General features: G+C 47.8%; 1 non-coding gene across 1 annotated transcript; it reads right to left on the bottom strand.

Moving 5' to 3' along the window:
- Positions 1-5,920: 5,920 nt before the first annotated feature.
- On the bottom strand, positions 5,921-6,023 carry LOC126070726 (U6 spliceosomal RNA). The gene has a single exon (XR_007516255.1). It is a non-coding gene; the product is annotated as a U6 spliceosomal RNA (small nuclear RNA).
- Positions 6,024-7,757: the final 1,734 nt, after the last annotated feature.

Below are 7,757 nucleotides of genomic sequence, written 5' to 3' on the forward strand. Positions count from 1 at the left end.
CGTAGTCTCCCCTCTAGAAGCTCTCTCCCCAGGGCCTCCACCCAGCTGTCAGGGGTCAGCTCTTCTGAGTGCCCTTCAGCCCCCTCCTGCACTGTGTCCCTTCCAACCCCACGGCCCCCGTGGAATCAACCGGCCTTGTTCTTGATGTCTGTGGCATATCTGTCTCATTAGCAGTCTGCAACAGTGGAGGCGCAGGATACTGGCCACAGGCTGCACCGTCAGCCCCCAGCGGCCCAGCGCCATCCAGCCAGAGATCAGAGTTAGTTCCCACTGGTGTTCATTTGAATAATCAAGGTGAAGCAGGGAGAGGAGAGAGGGCTCAGGCAAAAGCATGTTAAGGAGCCTGGCCTTTGACCCAGGACAGTGGGGAGCTGGGAAAGGGTGGGGGCAGAAAGGAGGCATGGTGAGCATTGCATTAGGGAACACTTTTCTGGCTCTGGGCTGGATAGGAGGGAAGATGAGGCAAAGACAGGAGACCCGAGAGAGATGAGGCTAGCTGTGGGGGGAGAGGGAGGGCAGGAGGGCTGAGGGGAGAGACAGAAATTCTGCAGACAAATCAGGCAGAGCCCACGTGTTTCAGAGTAGAACTGTGCTCCATAGGGTTTTCAATGGCTGAGTTTTCAGAAATAGATCACCAGGCCTTTCTTCTGAGGTACCTCTGGGTGGACTCAAACCTTCAGCCTTTCCATTAGCAGCTGAAGATGTAAACTGTTTGTACCACCCAGGTACTCCAAACCAATAGCTGCACATTAGCTGAAGAAGGCGCTTACTGCAAGAGCCAGCAGAAACTCTGGACGAAGGAGATAACAGCAGGTGGCAGCCCCAAGTAACTTGAAAACATGAGGAAACCCTGGACCTGGCTGCCAATTTATCGGCCTGCTGAAAGGGGGTTAAGGTGAAATGCTAGTACCATTCCTTCCTGCTACAGAACTACAGCTGCACACAGCTGCCAGCCAGGTGTGGAGCAGAGGGCAGTGAGGTTGAAGCTGGGGTCTTCTACTGTCAGTTCTGGCCTTGCTGCCTGGGGCACAATGAACTCTGAGATCCTATCGCTGCTGCTTGTGTGAGGCCGTGGTCTCATGGCTCTCTGTGGACTCCTGGGGCATCGGTGGTCTCCTGGGCCATCCATGGTCTCCTGTGCCATCTGTCATCTTCTGAGGTGTCAGTGGTCTCTTGGGCCACCTGTGGTCTCATGGGCCATCCGTGGTCCCATGGGGCATCCTTGGTCTCCTAGGGCATCCTTGGTCTCCTGAGCCATCTGTGGTCTCCTGGGCGGTCCGTGGTCTCCCGGGCTGTCCGTGGTCTCCCGGGCCATCCATCGTCTCCTGGGGAGTCCATGGTCTCCTGGGGCATCCATGGCCTCCTGGGCCATCTCTGGTCTCCTGGGCCATCCCTTGTCTCCTGGGCCATCCATGGTCTCTGGGGCCATCTCTGGCCTCATGGGGCATCAATGGTCTCAAGGGCTGTCCACGGCATATCGTTGGTGGCTGAAGGAGGCCCCTGGGATCTTGGTGGCTCTCAGATGTAGGAACAGATACAGCGCTGCACGCTGCAGAGAGAGGTTGAAGAGAGACTGTCTCCAGGCGTGGAGGCCAGGCACGAGACCATGGAGCTGAGCAAATGCAAAGTGATGGATTTGCATACCCACTTCTAGCTCAGAATCCTTCTTCAGCTGCAGTGTCACCCACAGAGAAGAATGACCTCTCCCGTACTCCAGCCCACAAGCCCCTCATGGTCCTTGAACACTGCAGGCCCACGCCTGCTCCAGGTCCTTTGCTTGGCCTAGAGCTCTCTGCCCGGAGCCCTCTCCCACAGTGTCCACTTGGTGGGCTCCCTCCCACCTCCCGGTCTTGGACCAGGCTCTACCCCATTGCCTGGTCTCCCACATAATGCTGCAGGCTGCTCTGCCTGCCCCCTTCTCTACTCCCCCCTCTCCAGGCCATCCATCTCTCTACATTTCTTTTCTTGTAGCATTCTTTCCCTCTAAGAGGCTGTGCAATTTATTTAGTTATTTGGTTGTTTCTGTTCTCTCTTCCTTTCTAGGCTGTAAGACCTACTGGGGTGTTCATCTTTGTTCCCTTAGTTTACTGATAAGATCTGAACTCTGAGAAAAGTGCCCAATGCCTCATAAGCTCTCAGTCAATATTTGTGCGTGTTGAATGAGCGGAGGAGCTATCAGACCTGTCATGCCATCCACAGATCCAGGACGGTCAGTAGAAGGGCTGCCCTCACCAACGCAGCCTGCCTAGCTGGAGGCAGGGGAGCCAAGGATTGGGGATGGCAGACCACACATCTGGGGCATCCGTGGTCTCACAGGCTGTCCACAGCATCCCATTGCTGGCTGAAGGAGGCCCCTGGGACCTGGGTGATACCCTTTCTCCCCTGGCTGTCACTCAGTTTCCTGATTTCCAGATGCCAAGAGCGAGGAGCCCATGAGTGAGTTTTGAGATGTGAAAACTATCTGGGCAGCAGATTGTGGGTCTGCTGGGACAGAGGGGAAACGAAAAGTTGCCCTTGTGGTCCTCCCTTCCCAGACGGCTATCCAGGGACCACGTCTGTGATCTTCCTGGCAAATGTCAAATTCCTTCAAAATGCAGGAATAGTCCAGGGGAACAGATGAACTAACTTGATTAGCCATCTGAAAATAATGAGGAAGTATAAAACCAAAAAAAAAAAAAACCCAAACCCACTGCCGTCAAGTCGATTCTGACACGTAGCAACCCACCAGTAAAAATGTGGTAAACCCAGCATATCCTCCCTTTCCGCAGCTGTGGGCCCTGAGACTTAATGTTGCTGAGGTAATGCTCGGGGACAGCTATGCCTGGCTTGAAGCCAGAGAGGTAACTTGGGGGCAAATTTTGGAAAGTTTCATTTGTTCATAATGAATATGCAAAGTGGAGTTGGTGGGAGGGCCCTCGCAGGGCGGAATGTCCATGCCAATGACTGACGTGGCTTCCATAATTATTGCACAATCTCTCCCGCCCACCAGCCTTGGGGTCATCCTACTCAGCTCCCATATTCACATGAAGTTTCTTCAATCACACTTCTTGTCACTTTTTATTACAGAGGTGATACGTGCCCACTAGAGCAAATTGGAGAGTTTTCAACCTCCGACTGGGAATAAGCCTGGTGAAGAGTTTTCCCTCTGTCTATAGTTTTATTTTTATATATGTGACCCACAACCTGTCTGTTTGTGGGATTACTGCAGAACCTTTCTCATTGGTGTGATGCTGGAAGCTATGCCACCGCTATCTCAAATCCCAGCAGGGTCATTCATGGTGGACAGGTTTCAGAGGAGGTTCCAGACTAAGGAGACCAGGAAGAAAGGCTTGGTGACCTACTTCCAAAAATCAGCCAATGAAAGCCTTATGGATCACAACAGGACATTGCCCAACTCACTTGCTTTGGACACATCATCAGGAGGTATCATCAACCTCTGGAGGAGGACATCATGTCTGGTGAACTAAAGGGTCAGCGAAGGTCCCCAGTGAGATGGATTGGCACAGTAGCCACTGCGATGAACTTGAACATGCTGGCGGTTGTGAAAATGATGCAGAATTGGGCAACATTTCATTCTTTTTAACATAAAGTCTCCATGAGTCATAGTCGACTTGAAGGCAGCTACCTACCTACCTACCCTACCCACCTACTTACCTATCTATCTGATATACACGCTCATCAGTTGAAATTATACTGACTGTGTGTTATTATTACTTACTATTATGTCTTGAGTATTTTCTTTTTATTAAAAATTTCCTTTAAATATCACTTCAATGTTATCATCAAAAGTGTTCAGCATAGTGGATAGACCATGATTTATTATAGAAAATTTCCCTAATGCTGGCCATTTCTGTTTTCAGTTTCTCCCCATTGTAAATATGGCTGTGGTAAATGTATTTGAATAGGCATCTTTTTGTTATTGTTTTACAGTTTGGTGAATATTCACAAAGTGAATATTTACAAAATGAAACAACATTCTGGAACCCCTGCTCTTTCCCAAGCCCTATTTCTCCCTCCCCCACAGAAACCATTAGCTTAGTTTCGCCTACTCTTGAAAAAAGTTAAATCATACAGTCTGTACCTTTTGTTCCTGGCTTCCTTTACTCAGTACTATGTGAGATACACCCATGGTGGTTTACCAGGAGTTCGTCCGTATGTTTCCATTACCGTGCAGTATCCCTGGTGTGGCTGTGCCACAATTTGTTCATCTGTTCTACTGTTCCTGGACCAGCATCCAGCATCCAGCTGGTGGCCATTTAATCAGTGCTGCTACGAATGTCTATACTTGTGTCTTGGCACACATCAGTCCGTGTTTCTGCTGGATACACGCATACCCAGGAGTGGAATTGCTGGATCCTAGGGCATGCCTTATATGCGTGTGAAAGCTGGACGATGGATAAGGAAGACTGAAGAAGAACTGACGTCTTTGAATCGTGTTGGTGGAGAATATTAAATATAGCATGGGCTGCTAAAAGAAAGAACAAATCTGTCTTGGAAGAAGTACAGCCAGAACGCTTCTTAGAAGCAAGGATGGTGAGACTGCATCTCACCTGCTTTGGACAAGTTATCAAGAGGGACCAGTTCCTGGAGAAGGACATCATGCTTGGTAAAGTAGAGGGTCAGTGAAAAAGAGGAAGACCCTCAACGAGATGGACCGACACAGTGGCTGCAACAGTGGGCTCAGGCGTAGCAACGACAGTGAGGGTGGTGCAGGACTGGGCAGGGTTTCGTTCTGTGGTAAATAGGGTCCCTGTGAGTCAGAATTGACTTGACGGGACCTAACAACATCAATAACAGGGCATGCATTGAAAACAGTTTTCAAGAATAGTTGAACCAATTAATCCCCTCCTCCATCCCAAGCAAAGTACAAGAGTTCCAGTTGCTCCAAACCCTCACCAACTGTATGGTGAAAAATTAACTTTACGCAAAGAATTTGGCCTTTGTCCCTGGTTTCTGGAAGGTAACCCCTAAACCCTGGGAGTTTTTTAAGTGATTGAAGTGTCTTTGTTATCCATGGAGAGCTCCAGACCACACATGATAGTTGATGCTAATGAGGTGACTCATGGGGGGCTGGCCATGCCAGAAAGACCCACCATGTGATCAGCTCGACTTCCAGGAAAAGCGGGGGGGGGGGGGGGGTGGTGGTGGCTGGACATTGAGTTCAATCACATGGTCAATGATTCAATCAATTATTCTTGCATAATGAAATCCCAATAAAAATTCTGGACACTAAAGCTCAGGTGAGCCTTCCTGATGGACAAATTATCAATGTACTGGGAGGATGACATGTCCTGACTCTACTGGGAGAGACACAGAAGCTCTGTGTTTGAGGACCTCACCCCAGACCTCGCCCTATGCAGCTCTTCTTTCATGTCCTTTTTGCTGTAATACAGCTAAAATCGTAAGTACAGTGCCTCCTGAGTTTGGTGAATCCTTCTAGGGAATTATCAAACCCTAGGGTGTATAAATGGGAACCTCTAAATTTGTAAATAGTTGGTCAGAAATGAAACTGTCTTGGGGACCCCAAGCGTGCAGCTGGTGTCCTGAGAAAGTAGTCAGAACCCCCAAATTTGCAGCCAGCTGGCTAGAAGTGCAGATGGCCCTGGGGAACCATCAGCTTGTGGCTGGTGTTTGAGGTGAGGGAAGTCCTGTTGGGGAGTCTGCCCTTAACCTGTGAAAGCCAACACAGCTCCAGGTAGTTAGTGTCAGAATTGCATTGCATTGCGCCAGACTTGATGTCATCCACTTTTTAAAACGTCAGCCTTTGTGGTGAGTCCCACTGGAATCTCATTGTTGTTATAGTTTGTATTCCCCTGGTGACCCAAGCCGAGGGGCACCATCCATGTGTTCAATGGCCATTCAGCTATCCTCTGGTGAAACGCCTGTTCAAATGCCTTTTTCTATTGTAATGGCTGTCTCTTTTTTTTTGGAACATTTCATGAATTTGCTTGTCATCCTTGCTCAGGGAGATGCTAATCTTCTCTGTATTGTTCCAATTTTAGTTTATTTTCCACTGAAGCGAGCCCGTGGCTGTCTCTTTCTTAATAAGCTGTAGTGCATTTTAATAAATTCTGGAATGCAGTCTTTTGCAAACATCTCCTACTTAATGGCTTGCTTTCCACTCTGTCTCTCTTTTTTAAATTTTATTGCTCTTGTTGTTGAGAATATACACAGGAGAACATATGGCACTTCAACAATACCTACATGTACAATTCAGTGACCTTGATTACATTCTCTGAGTGGCGCAAACATTCTCACCCTCCTTTCCCAAACTCTTCCTCACCCGTTAACATAAACTCACTGCCCGTAAGGTTCTTATCTAATCTTAGGAGTTGCTGTTTTTGATATAATCCCATATAGATAGTTCTTAAAAGCATAATGCTCAAGGCAGACATTTTTGACCAGTTAAGCTAAACTGTTGTTTGGTGTTAAGAAGACTTCAGGGGACATTTTTGGTTTAAGGTTTAAAGATTGTCTCTAGGTAATAGCTTCCACTCTCTTCATGGTGCCTCTTGATGGAAGGAAGCTCTTAATTTTATGTAGTCCAGTCCATCTATTGCTTCCTTTATAGTTACTCGATTTTGTCTCCTTAAAAAAAATCTTTGCTTATTCAAGGTCCTGAAGATGTCTCTTATGGTTTATTCTAGAAGCGTTATGATTTTACCTTAGACTTATAAATCAACGATACACTTGGAGCTGTTTTGTATACATAGTGGTAGGAAGTAGCAGTCAAAATTGATAAATTCTTAAGTTCAAAAATATATTAAAAAATGTACCAGAGAGCTTATTATTGAACTCTCCGTAAAGGGGATTAGGAACCCGGGTTACAGTGATTAAAGCAATTGACTGCTAACCGAAACGTCGGCGGTTTGAAACCACCAGTGACGGTCTGCTTCCGCAGAGATTTACAGCCTTGGAAACCCTGTGGGGTTGCTATGAGTTGGAATTGACTTGATGGCAGTGGATTTTTGGCTTTATGAAGGGGATTACATCCTTAATCAAACAATTCTGTGTTTTTCTGCCAGATTTTATTTATACAGGCCACCCACTCAGTTTTCGATATTTTACACATTAGTATTATAGGAAGCAGCCCCACCTTTGAAATCAGTGGCAAATGGTGATTTATTACTTAGGATCCAAAGCAAAAACCCAAACCTGTTGCAGTCAAGCCAATTCCAACTCATAGCGACCTCACAGGACAGAGTAGAACTGCCCCATATGGCTTCCAAGGAGCGCTGGTGGATTCCAACTGCCGACCTTGGTTAGCAGCTGTAGCTCTTAACCGCTGTGCAACCAGGGCTTCCATTAGTTAGGATGAGCTGGGTTATGCTGCAGTAACCAAACCAAAACCAAACCTGTTGCCATCAAGTTGATTCCGACTTATAGCGACCCTATAGGACAGAGTAGAACTGTCCCATAGAGTTTCCAAGGATTGCCTGGTGGTTTCAAATTGCCGGCCTTTTGGTTAGCAGCCCTAGCACTTAACGACTACGCCACCAGGGTTTTTCAGAACTGCCCTATAGGGATTCCAAGGAGCAGCTGGTGATTTGAAATGCCAGCCTCTTGGTTAGCAGCCGAGCTCTTAACCTCTGTGCCACCAGGGCTCCTGCTGCAGTGACAGTCATCTGTAAACACCCATGGTTCAAGATGACAGGCGTTCATTTCTCACTCACACAAATCTCCTTCCAGGTTGGGGCGACCATCCAGAGGAGCTGCACCTCCTCATTCGCCTGTGTGTCCGTGATGCTAAGGCTGGG

The sequence above is a fragment of the Elephas maximus genome, chromosome 2 (assembly GCF_024166365.1).
Source record: "Elephas maximus indicus isolate mEleMax1 chromosome 2, mEleMax1 primary haplotype, whole genome shotgun sequence".
Lineage (NCBI taxonomy): Eukaryota > Metazoa > Chordata > Mammalia > Proboscidea > Elephantidae > Elephas > Elephas maximus.